The following is a 13064-nucleotide window of genomic DNA, read 5'->3' on the forward strand; positions in this document are numbered from 1 at the left end:
CACACAAATCTTATAGTCCTGGAGATCTGCTGTCTGAAATAGGGCTCAGTTCAAGGCATCAGCAGGGCTGTATTCCTTCTGGAGGCTATGAGAGAATCCGTTTCCTAGTCTTTTCTGACTTCAAGAGGCTGTCCACATTCCTTGGCTCATGGCCCACCTTCTTTCAGCAAAGCCAGCAATCACATCAGTCCAATCTCTGCTTCACATCTCCTCCTCTGACTCTTCTGCCTCCTTGTTTCATTTATAAGGACCCTAATGATTGGACCCACCCAGGTAATCCGGGATGATCTCCCATCTCAATGTCAGTTGATTAGCAAACTGAATTCCAGCTGCAACCTTAATTCTTACTCTTTACCATGTAATGTAATATACTCACAGTTTCCAGATCAAGATGTGGATATCTGGGAAGAAAGGGAGCATTATTCTGGCTGCCACACCCAGTCTCAGCCAGTGCTGACTTGAAGAAAACCTGCACCCTTCAACTCATGTCTCCATTGCCCCTTAACCTTCCCTAATACTCGATCATCTCTCTCTCTCCCTCTGTCTCTTATACATACACACACACATGCGCGTGTGCGCGGTCTAACTACAGAGCTGACTGAAGAGAGACAAGAGCACCAAGAGAGAATAATTAGCTCTGAGCCTGGGAAACTTGGGGAAGCCACAGAGGAGATGGCCTTTATGCAGAACCTTGAGAATGGGTGGTGTTTTGGTAACAGAAGAAAGAGGAAAGAGCATTTCAGGGAGATCGGGTAGAATAAGAAAGGACCAGGAGCTAGGAACATCCTTGGAATGCCCAGAAATAACTGAACATGTCCACTTCATGTTCCCAAAGGTGGAAATTGAATCAGGTTATGAAAAGCCTGGAGTGCTGACCTGAGTGGGTGCCCTGACTTCTAGTGTCTCTCTATTTCCTCACTGCCACCTCTTAACCTGAAGCTGGCACAGGGAGGGTCTCAAGACAGGAGAGGACTGAATGGAGTTTCAGGAAGGGCTTCCTCCTCTGTCCCTTGCAGACAGGCCCAGGACCCCCTGAGAACCCAAGGGCAGGAGTGATAGCCATGGTCTCTTTCCACCTCAGCAGGGTGTGGATGGGCTAACTCTCCTGAGACCCTTTCCCTCTAACTGTGCCTCTCTCTGTTATGGAGTTGATCCCTTTCTTTGTTAATTTACTTTTTCAGAACTGGAGGTGGGATGCTGCTTGGAGAAGGGCAGAAAGCAGGAAGGATCCAGGGTACATAGCCAGATTGGAGGATTTCTGGCCTTGGTTGCCACCTAGAGTTCCAGGAATCACAAAAGGTATCAAAGAAGTTGCTTCATCCGGGCTTTTCCCCCAACACTTAGGTCTTCTACCATCCTACAGGGACCACGATGGTGTCCTGGCCCCTTGACAAGTTTGCTCCACTCTTTCTCCTCTCAGGGCTCCCTGGGACATTGCCACCTCACTCTGCCTCTCCTTCTCTGCTGACAAGTTCCAGACCAACCATTCCTCAGGCCTCTTCCTCCATGAAGCTTTCCCAGATTATTCCCACACTCTCCAAAGTTTGAAGACTCCTCCGGGATCCTGTTGACTCTTTAGGACTTAAAATTTTAGTTTGCAGCACATCAGCCAGCAACATTGTTGTGGTCAAGTCCAAGAGAATGTTGGTTAAGTGAAGAAAGTCAGTTAATCACTTTTCACAAATAAATCAGAATAATATTTCATGAGTGTGATGGAGGAGCCTGGCAGGTTACAGTCCATAGGGTCGCAAAGAGTTGGACACAACTGAAACGACTTAGCACGCATGCATGCATGTGGCCAAAGCAGTTGAGATGAAACATTATAAATGAGGGGGTCAAAGAATTGGGCAACTCCAGAAAAATGCAAATTGTCTGGGATGTTAGTAGGATATGGGATAGGAAGTTACACTGATCCAGGAAACAAAATCTTAAAAAGAAGATGCATTGCGGGGAGGTGAATGGATGAAGCATTGACAAGGGGTAGCCAGAGGGTCTGGAGAAGGCAATGGCACCCCACTCCAGTACTCTTGCCTGGGAAATCCCATGGGCGGAGGAGCCTGGTAGGCTGCAGTCCATGGGGTTGCAAAGAGTCGGACATGACTGAGCAACTTCACTTTCACTTTTCACTTTCATGCAGTGGAGAAGGAAATGGCAACCCACTCCAGTGTTCTTGCCTGGAGAATCCCAGGGACGGGGGAGCCTGGTGGGCTGCCGTCTGTGGGGTCACACAGAGTCGGACACGACTGACGTGACTTAGCAGCAGCAGCAGCAGCAGCCAGAGGGTCTGGAAACTGCAGTGCCGACTCGGAACCAGCACGTCTGTGGGCTCCAGCTCCCAAGCCTGGGGGGCAGACTGCCAGTACAGCAGAGTGGGCTGCATCTCTGGTACCTCCCAGGGAAGAAGGGGTCCTGAGAGCCTCCTGTTCTGTTTGTGGTTTTCTATTTGGATGACTTTCACTTTCCTGTCTATTAATTCCCTCCTACTCTCTTTTGGTTTGTTTGGCTTTTACAGTTTAGTCTCTAAAGTCAGATGTTTTGTTCCTTTACTTTCCATATATCTCATTTTGCAATAAAAGTTGCCAGGAGTGAAGAATTCTCTGAGAACCACATGGACTGCAACTCATGCATTAGATGGGAATTGTTCCTGTTGTCAGTTTTCAAAGAGTCTGTAGTTGAATGCCTAGCTTTCCTTTTGACCAAGAGATACTGATATTTAGAAAACTGCTTTAAAAAAAAAATATTTCCATGCAAATCAAAACCACAATGAGGTACCATCTCACGCTAGTCAGAATGGCTGCTATCAAAAAGTCTACAACAATAAATGCTGGAGAGGATGCGGAGAAAAGGGAACCCTCTTACACTGTTGGTGGGAATGCAAATGAGTACAGCCACTATGGAGAACCGTGTGGAGATTCCTTAAAAAACTGGAAACAGAACTGCCATATGACCCAGCAATCCCACTGCTGGGCATACACACTGAGGAAACCAGAATTGAAAGAGACACGTGTACCCCAATGTTCATCGCAGCACTGTTTACAATAGCCAGGACATGGAAGCAACCTAGATGTCCATCAGCAGATGAATGGATAAGAAAGCTGTGGTCCATATACACAATGGAATATTACTCAGCTATTAAAAAGAATGCATTTGAATCAGTTCTAATGAAGTGGATGAAACTGGAGCCGATTTTACAGAGTGAAGTAAGCCAGAAAGAAAAACACCAATACAGTGTACTAATGCATATATATGGAATTTAGAAAGATGGTAACGATGACCCTATATGTGAGACAGCAAGAGACACAGATGTAAAGAACAGTCTTTTGGACTCTGTGGAAGAAGGCAAGGGTGGGATGATTTGAGAGAATAGCACTGAAATATGTATATGATCATCTGTGAAACAGATTGCCAGTCTAGGTTCGATGCATGAGACAGGGTGCTCGGGGCTGGTGCACTGGGATGACCCTGAGGGATGGGATGGGGAGGGAGGTAGGAGGGGGGTTCAGGATGGGGAACACATGTACACTCGTGGTGAATTCATGCCAATGTATGGCAAAACCACTACCATATTGTAAAGTAATTAGCCTTCAATTAAAATAAATAAATTAATTTTTTAATTTCCAAATAGTTAAAAAAAATGATTGCAATTTAATTCTACTTAATATGTATTATTTTAGAAAATGGGTCTTGTGCATTTTCAACCTTAGGGATTTATTGAGATTTTCTTGAGAGCTTAATATTGATCAATGTCCTATATTTAAGGCCCCACGGGAACTGAAAATAATAGTCATTCTTTGATCATTGTGAGCAAAGCCATAATAAAGCTGCTTTGTCCTAGTTCTCAAATCTTCTGTGTTGTTGAGATTTATTTGAGAGAGGCATTTTAAATGTCTCCTACTATTATGGTTGTGTTTTTTCCTCATATTTTTGACAGATTTTGTTTCACTTGTCTTGGTGCAAAGTAGTATTGATATATGAAGGTTCACGACTATTCTAGCTTCTTGGTGAATGGTACCTTTATTTTCTACATAAAAGGCATTCTTTTTTCCACTTAATGATCTTGGCTCGATTCCACTTTTTCTGATACTTGCATGACTAATCTTTTTCCTTTGGGTTAACATTTTCCTCACATGTATTTAGCCTCCATTTATAGTTTACCCTTGTGTCCATCTATTTACGGTGCCTCTCTCATAGAAAACATATAACTTTATTTTACTTTTTGACTCTGCCGTCTATTCTTATAGCATTTTCCCCTTGTTTTTTGTATGTTTTTATTTTCCCCCCAGGCCGACATTGACAAGTTCAGTTGAGTTTTAGGTTGCTCTATTTTTCTTCTAGTGGTTTCAAGGATCCTATATAATTAGTATTTGATTCTACTGAATAAAGCAGAAACTCTAAAATAAGCTTAAGAACACACATTCTTACATGTAAAAGAAGTCTGGAGGGAGGCAGTCCAGAACTGCGATGGAGACTCCACCATCTCAGGAACATATGTTCCCACTTGCTTTCTGCTCCACTATTCACCGAGTGCAATTTCCAGTCTCAACATCATAAAGTGGCTGCTGGAGCTCCTACCATTATGCCCACGTCCCCTGAAACAGGAAGGAAAAAGGGGGAAGGACAAAAAAACGATGTCTCTCAGACTTCCCTGGTTGTCCAGTAGATAAGACTCCACACTTAACAATAATTATTATTAAATTTAACCAAAAGTTATAATAGCTTCCGTGCTTAACAACTATGAATACAAAACTACATTATCTTGTTTCTAGGATTTTTTCACCTGTTGAGAGTAAATTTTTCAGAAATGGTATATGAGTGGCCGTGTTATTTTTACCTAATTTCTGTATGATATTTTTTAACTATAGAAATTCAATTTCCCAGTTCTTTCTCCTCGAAATCAAGTAGCCTCTGCTTTCTTGTCCATGGGCAATTAATCTTGTAGACAATAAATCTTATGCCATTCCAGTTGGCTTTCCTTTACATGGAATTTTTTCTGAAAGCTTGTAAATTATTATCATTAGCCCTAAAATTCAGAATTCAGAAATAAATCTCTATTATTCCTACCTTCAGTAGGAGGTTTCAATTAAAAGTATTAAGTAGCCACCAAGGACATACTATATAGCACAGGGAACTATACTCAATACCTTGTAATAACCTATAATGGAAGAGAATGTAAAATAAAAAGAGTATTTATATATATATATATATAGGGCTTCCCTGGTGGCTCAGACGGTAAAGAATCTGCCTGCAGTGCAAGAGACCCAGGTGCAGTCCCCAGATCAGGAAGATCCCTTGGAGAAGAGCATGGCTACCCACTCCAGTATTCTTGCCTGGAGAACTCCATGGACAGAGGAGCAATGGGTCACAAAGAGTCGGACACTACTGAGTAACTAACACTCTCACTTTCTTTCACATATATTTATGTATGTCTGGAGAAGGAAATGGCAACCCACTCCAGAATTCTTGCCTGGAGAATCCCATGGACAGAGGAGCCTGGTGGGCTACAGTCCCTGGGGTCGCAAAGAGTCGGACATGACTGAGCAACTAAGCACATATGTATGTATAACTGAATCACTTTGCTGTATCCAGAAACTACTAAAACATTGAAAATCAGCTATATTTCAATTTAAAAAAATTTTAGAGTATTAAATGTATCTTCTCAGGAGGGAGGTGGGAGGGGGTTCAGGATGGGGAACACATGTAAACCCATGGCTGATTCATGTAAATGTATGGCAAAAACCACTACAATATTGTAAAGTAATTAGCCTCCAATTAAAATAAATAAATTTAAAAAGATTAAAATAAGATAAACTAAAACAAAATAAATGTATCTTCTCTTCTGAAGTTTTTCTACTCCTCCTTCATTACTGCCTCGTCCTCTTCATCTTCTGACTTATTCTTTTCACCACCTCTTAAGTACGTACGTGATCTCTTGGGCCTATCCTTCATATCTCTTATCTTCATCTCATAATTTCTATCTCCTTGTCATTTTGGTCTATGCTATGGGATCATACCTTGATTTCCCAGTCAGTGGTTTGTTTACAGCCATGTCTAACAGTATTTGGAACTTTCTTTTGGTAAGTGACTTCTTAATTTATAAGAACTTCTTTGTCTATGACTGATTTATGAATATGATATCATCTCAACCTTTTCTGAGAGTAATTAATAATTTTTTTCACTTTTCTCTATTTCCGTCCTATTTAGTTATCTCATCAATTCTTCTTAGCCTTTCTGTTTATGATGTTACTTGTCCTCAGTTCAGTTTGTTCAGTCACTCAGTCAAATGTGACTCTTTGCAACCCCATGGACTGCAGCACACCAGGCTTCCCTGTCCATCACCAACTCCCGGAGCTTGCTCAAACTCATGTCCATTGAGTCCGTGATGCCATCCAACCAGCTCATCCTCTGTCATCCCCTTCTCCTCCCGCCTTCAATCTTTCCCAGCACCAGGGTCTTTTCCAGTGAGTCAGTTCTTCACATGAGGTGGCCAAAGTACTGGAGTTCAGCTTCAGCATCAGTCCTTCCAATGAATATTCAGGACTGATCTCCTTTAGGATGGACTGGTTGGATCTCCTTGCAGTCCAAGGGACTCTCAAGGGTCTTCTCCAACACCACAGTTCAAAAGCATCAATTCTTCAGTGCTCAGCTTTCTTTATGGTCCAACTCTCACATCCATACATGACTGCTGGAAAAACCATAGCTTTGACCAGACAGACCTTTGCTGGCAAAGTAATGTCTCTGCTTTTTAATATGCTGTCTAGGTTTGTCACAGCTTTTCTTGCAAGGAGCAAGTGTCTTTTAATTCATGGCTGCAGTCACCATTTGCAGTGATTTTGGAGCCCAAAAAAATAGTCTGTCACTGTTTCAGTTGTTTCACCATCTATTTGCCATGAAGTGATGGGACCAGATGCCATGATCTTAGTTTTCTGAATGTTGAGTTTTAAGCCAGCTTTTTCACTCTCCTCTTTCACTTTCCTCAAGAGGCTCTTTAGTTCCTCTTCATTTTCTGCCATAAGGGTGGTGTCATCTGCATATCTGAGGTTATTGATATTTCTCCCCGCAATCTTGATTCCAGCTTGTGCTTCATCTAGTCCGGCATTTTGCATGATGTACTCTGCATATGAGTTAAACAAGCAGGGTGACAATATTGACATACTCCTTTTCCAATTTGGAACCAGTCTGTTGTATGTCCAGTTCTAACTGTTGCTTCTTGACTCCCACACCAATTTCTCAGGAGGCAGGTCAGGTGGTCCAGTATTCCCATCTCTTTCAAATTTTCCACAGTTTGTTGTGATCGATGCAGTCAAAGGCTTTCATGTAATCAATGAAGCAGAAGTAGATGTTTTCTGGAATTCTCTTGCTTTTTCTATGATCCAACAGATGTTGGCAATTTGATCTCTGGTTCCTCTGCCTTTTCTAAGTCCAGCTTGAACATCTGGAAGTTCTCAGTTCACGTACTGTTGAAACCTTGCTTGGAGAATTTTAAGTATTACTTTGCTAGTTTGAGTGCTAGAGATGAGTGCAATTGTGCAGTAGTTTGAATATTCTTTGGCATTGCCTTCCTTTGGGATTGGAATGAAAATTGACCTTTTCCAGTCTTGTGGCCACTGCTGAGTTTTCCAAATTTGCTGCCATATTGCGTGCAGCACTTTCACAGCATCATCTTCTAGGATTTGAAGTAGATCAGCTGGAATTCCCTCACCTCCACTAACTTTATTTGTAGTGATGCTTCCTAACGCCCACTTGACTTTGGACTCCAGGATGTCTGGCTCTAAGTGAGTGATCACACCATTGTGGTTATCTGGGTCATGAAGATCTTTTTTGTATAGTTCTTCTGTGTATTCTTGCCACCTGTTCTTAATATCTTCTGCTTCTGTTAGGTCCATTCTGTCCTTAATTGTGCCCATTTTCGCAAGAAATGTTCCCTTGGTATCTCTAATTTTCTTGAAGAGATCTCTAGTCTTTTCCATTCTATTATTTCCCTCTATTTCTTTGCATTGATCACTGAGGTAGACTTTCATATCTCTCCTTGCTATTCTTTGGAACTCTGCATTCAGATGCATATATCTTTCCTTTTCTTCTTTGCCTTTTGCATCTCTTCTTTTCTCAGCTATTTGTAGGGCCTCCTCGGACAATCATTTTCCCTTTTTTGCATTTCTTTTTCTCGGGGATGGTCTTGACCACTGCCTCCTGTACAGTGTTATGAAACTCCATCCATAGTTCTTCAGGCACCCTGTCTATCAGATCTAATCCCTTGAATCTGTTTATCACTTTCAAGGGATTTGATTTAGGTCATACGTGAATGGTCTAGTGATTTTTCCATACTTTCTTCAATTTAAGTCTGAATTTGGCGATAAGGGATTCATGATCTGAGCCACAGTCAGCACCCGGTCTTGTTTTTGCTGACTGTATAGAGCTTCTCCATCTTTGGCTGCAAAGAATATAATCAATCTGAGTTCAGTATTGACCATCTGGCAATGTTCATGTGTAGAGTCTTCTCTTGTGTTGTTGGAAGAGGGTGTTTGCTATGACCAGTGTGTTCTCTTGCCAAAACTCTGTTAGCCTTTGCCCTGCATCATTTTGTATTCCAAGGCCAAACTTGCCTATTACTCCAGGTATCTCTTGACTTCCTACTTTTGCATTCAAGTCCCCTACGATGAAAAGGACACTTTTTTTGGTGTTGATTCTAGAAGGTCTTGTAGATCATCATAGAACCATTCAACTTCAGCTTCTTTGCATTAATGGTTGGGGCATAGACTTAGATTGCTGTGGTATTGAATGATTTGCCTTGGAAACAAACAGAGATCATTCTGTCATTTTTGAGACCGCACCCAAGTACTGCATTTAGGACTCTTGTTGACTATAAGAGGTACTCCATTTCTTCTAAGGGATTCTTGTCTAAAGTAGTAGATGTAATGGTCATCTGAATTAAATTCACCCATTCCGGTCCATTTTAGTTCACTGATTCCTAAAATGTTGATGTTCACTCTTGCCATCTCCTGCTGACATCTGTAGTATCTTTTAAATTTGTATATAATCATCAATGCTTGTTTTCTTTTTTAGTTTATCTTGTTTTGATTCCTATGTGAGAAGGTTTTTTCTACCCCCAAGATATGTTCCTAATCTCCCAAATGTTCATTTAACCTTTTTGTTTCTTTTTGGTTTTAGATTTTCAGGCTATGTGGAATATATTTTATACATAAACAAGGTTAGAAACAACTTTCTTCTAGATGAAAAGTTAATTTTACTTATATAAATGATATTTTATATCCTTTATTGCATGATTATTTCACCCACTGAATTCCAACTGCCATCTGTCTATGTTTTACTCTTATGCATCCGGCCTGTTAAAGTCACTCAGGGCTGGTGGTTTTCTCCACGGAAGGCAGGGTGGCTTTCTTTGCTGTGAGGAACTGAGACATTAGTAATCCCTGTCTTTCGCTCACTGCTTCGCATTACTCAGATTATCATGAGAGGTAACATGGGACAAAGGGCAGGTGGGGAACAAGAAGGCATCGGGGGATCCTGTGGCTTTGTCACTTAGTCGTCATAACAACGGTGGTGTTTTATAGATATCACAGTCGCCTGGTTTCTTCTTGCACTGTTAGGACTGATACTTAAGGGAGTGTAGGAGGGGCTTCCCTGGTGGCTCAGCAGTAAAGATGCCTCCTGCAGTGCAGGCAGATGCAGGAAACAGGGGTTCGAACCCTGGGGCAAGAGTTGGGAGACAGAGACGGACAGGTGGAGTGGTGCAGTTCTTCACAGCAACTTAATTTTTAATGAGCTCCATTCGCTGCATTTTTCTCATATAAAACCATGTGATGGCTATAGCTGGAGCCTGGGTCCTCTGCAGGGAAACCCTGGGGGTTCTTGGTAAGATGGTCAGTGAGTTCCTGATATGCAGACTCGATGAACACCATATCTTTCAAGAGATCAGGGGTGAGATAACTGTCCGTCTTAGAAATGGCATCAAAAGTGGCCTTGGAGAAGTTGCCCAGGGTAACAGGGCATTCCCTGGCAGAGGTGCAGCAGTGGTCAGTTCTGGCCATCACCAAGGATCTTCTTGGGCACAGGAAGCTGAGATGATGCCAGTGCCCCTGAGGGTACCAGCATAGAGCCATAGTGGCCAGTCACCTGGCCAATGTGGGACTTGCAGATCTTATTCCCCCAGTAGCCTCACAGCACAGGGATGATGGAGAGCTTGCAAGAATGATGGCCCCACGAATGGCAGTGGCTACCGTCTTAGAGCACTTGACACCCAAACCAACGTGACCACTGCAATCCCCAATGGAAACAAATGCCTTGAACCTGGTCTCCCGGACAGCAAAAGAATCTGCTTTTGCACAGGCATAATCTTCAAATCTCATTCTTGAGGGATGTTCCCAGGAAAAAGTCAATGATCTCAGATTTCTTGATGGGCAGAAAGAAGAGATATATCTCCTCCAGGGACTTGATCTTCACATCCCTGACCAGGCAGCCCAGTTTGGCGATGGGGAACCACTCATCCTCGGTCTTGCCTAGGCAAGACCACAGCCTCAGGTTCCACAGCCTCGACTCCGGCCCAATCCCTGTCTCAGATACCGCAGCCAAAGGCTCCACCGAAGCCACTGAGGCCTCCCATTCTAGGGCCCTAGGGGCCTCTGGGCCCTGCCTCAGCACCAGCATCAGCCACCATTTGGTGTTTTTACAGAGAAGAAACCTTCATGCCAACTTTGAGGGAGTCTCCCATTCCCTGAGGGCTTCCAAGTTGGCTCAGTGATAGAGAATCCCCCTGCCAAGCAGGAGACGCAGGTTCGATCCCTGGGACAGAAAGATCCCCTAGAGAAGGAAATGGCTACCTGTTCCAGTATTCTTGCCTGGAGAATCCCATGGACAGAGAAGCCTGGTGGGCTATAGTCCATGGGGTTGCAGAGTTGAGCATGACTTAGTGACTGAGCACAGACACCCATTCCCTGGAGTCACAGAGAAAATTGATCTGAGGACCGCAGGAAGGGTCTGATTGGAAAGCTTTCAAAGTTGCAACACTAACTGAGAGTTCCACCCTCTAGTCTCTTACACAGAAGTCAGAAGTAGGATCTTGCTGTGAGGGTATTGAGTAGACATAGTTAAGACCAAGAATTTTGAGCCTTCAGATTCTCCTGAATCTCCTTGCCAAGTAAGAGCAGCTTACTGTTCATCAGTCTGGTCTTAACTCATGGTTTTTTGAGGATTTTTTTCCTCTTGAAGAGCTCTTTGACTTCTTGCAAACTCAGTAATGCAGTTAAAAAAAAAAAAAAAAAAAAGCTGATTTATGTAGGTTCTCAGAGAAGGCAATGGCAACCTACTCCAGTACTCTTGCCTGGAAAATCCTATGGACGGAGGAGCCTGGTTCATGAGGTCGCTAAGAGTCAGACACGACTGAGCAACTTCACTTTCACTTTTCACTTTCACGCATTGGAGAAGGAAATGGCAACCCACTCCAATGTTCTTGCCTGGAGAATCCCAGGGACAGGGGAGCCTGGTGGGCTGCCGTCTATGGGATCACACAGAGTCGGACACGACTGAAGTGACTTAGCAGCAGTAGCAGCAGCATGCAGGTTCTGTGTTTTTTGTAGTGGAAGGAACTTTCAGAATGTCTGCTCCATAGTCCTGTCCCTCATTCGCCTCTAAGCTCACACTGCTACTGCTAAGTCACTTCAGTCGTGTCCGACTCTGTGTGATCCCATAGACGGCAGCCCACCAGGCTCCTCCGTCCCTGGGATTCTCCAGGCAAGAACACTGGAGTGGGTTGCCATTTCCTTCTCCAAAGCTCACACTAGGCCCCTACAAATACTCTGGAAAGGCTCTTGTCAAGATTGTAAGTTGCCTTTTGATTGATTAAACCTCATTTTGTCTTCCTTGACCCATCAAAGCATATGACACAGCTCATCATCACAGCCTCCTTGAGACACTGTTTCTCCAAGGCTTCCAGGCCACCTCACTCTTGGTTCTCCTGCCTCCTCACTGGACAAGGTTGCCCTGTCTCCTTTGTCGATTCCTCCCATCTTTCTGATCTCATCCTCTTCTCTCTCTCTCTCTCTCTCTACGCATGTTTAAGATGATCTCATCCAATCTCTTAGCCTTAAATATTAGCCAGTCCAGAAATAGTCTCTGAACTCCAGCCTTATGTATCAAACTGCCTGCCTGAAAGCTCCACCAGAATGTCTAATGAGCCTCTCAAACTTAAAGTGGCCAGGACAGCACTCATGATTTCCAAAGCCTTCCTCACCAACTGGGTTCCGTCAGAGGTCTTCCTGAATTCAGTCCATAGAAATTCCCATTCTTATAGCTGCTCAAAACTGGCATCATCCTGGACTGCTCTCTTGTGTGAGTGACAGCTAATAATTTTCTGGCAAATTCTGTCAGATTTACCAAGAAAACACTATAGAATCTGACCAGCACCAACCATTTCCTCCAGTACCACCAGTACAAGCCAACATCCTCTCTCCCCTGGATTATTGCAACATCTTTTAATTGTGTGGTGGAGGAGACTAATGACCACCCAATGTCATCTTCCCCTTCTTCCTTGGTGACAAAAACCTGGACAATACATGCAACAGGGAAACCGTTTCCCAGCTGCCCTAGAAGCTAGGTGTGGCCACGTGGCTCAGTTCTGCCCTCATAATCAGAGGTGCTGCACAGACTGCTGGGAAGACTTACGGAAGGAGAACGAGCTAGCCCTTCCTCATCCTCACTCCTCCTGCTGCCTTTAGAGTGCTCCACGGCTGCAGCTTCAGCGTTCATCATAAAACATGAAGTGTCCATGGAGGGTGGAAGCCAGGCACTCAAGACAGTGAAGCAAAAATATAGAAGAAGCTTGAGTCCTTAATCACTTTGTGCTACCCTACTAGCCATAAACTGTGTGCCTTTGGATTTTTTTAATATAAAAATAAGCCTATCTTGGGTTTTCTGTAACACAAAGCAATCATGGTTGATGAATGGATCTCTCTGCTTCTACAGCCTATTCTCCACTCAGCAGCCAAAATGATCCTTTTCAGGTATAAGTCAGATCATGTAGAAAATAAACTTATGGTTACCAAATTGAAGAG

At 43.3% G+C, this 13064-nt stretch overlaps 1 pseudogene; it reads right to left on the bottom strand.

The window, feature by feature from the left end:
* Nucleotides 1-9766: 9766 nt before the first annotated feature.
* LOC147371444 (small ribosomal subunit protein uS5 pseudogene) lies at nucleotides 9767-10672 on the bottom strand (annotated as a pseudogene).
* Between the last annotated feature and the right edge of the window lie 2392 nt (nucleotides 10673-13064).

Source organism: Bos grunniens, chromosome 5 (assembly GCF_055505025.1).
Source record: "Bos grunniens cultivar Pamir isolate PY7600 chromosome 5, Bosgru_T2T1.0, whole genome shotgun sequence".
NCBI classification, from domain to species: Eukaryota; Metazoa; Chordata; class Mammalia; order Artiodactyla; family Bovidae; genus Bos; species Bos grunniens.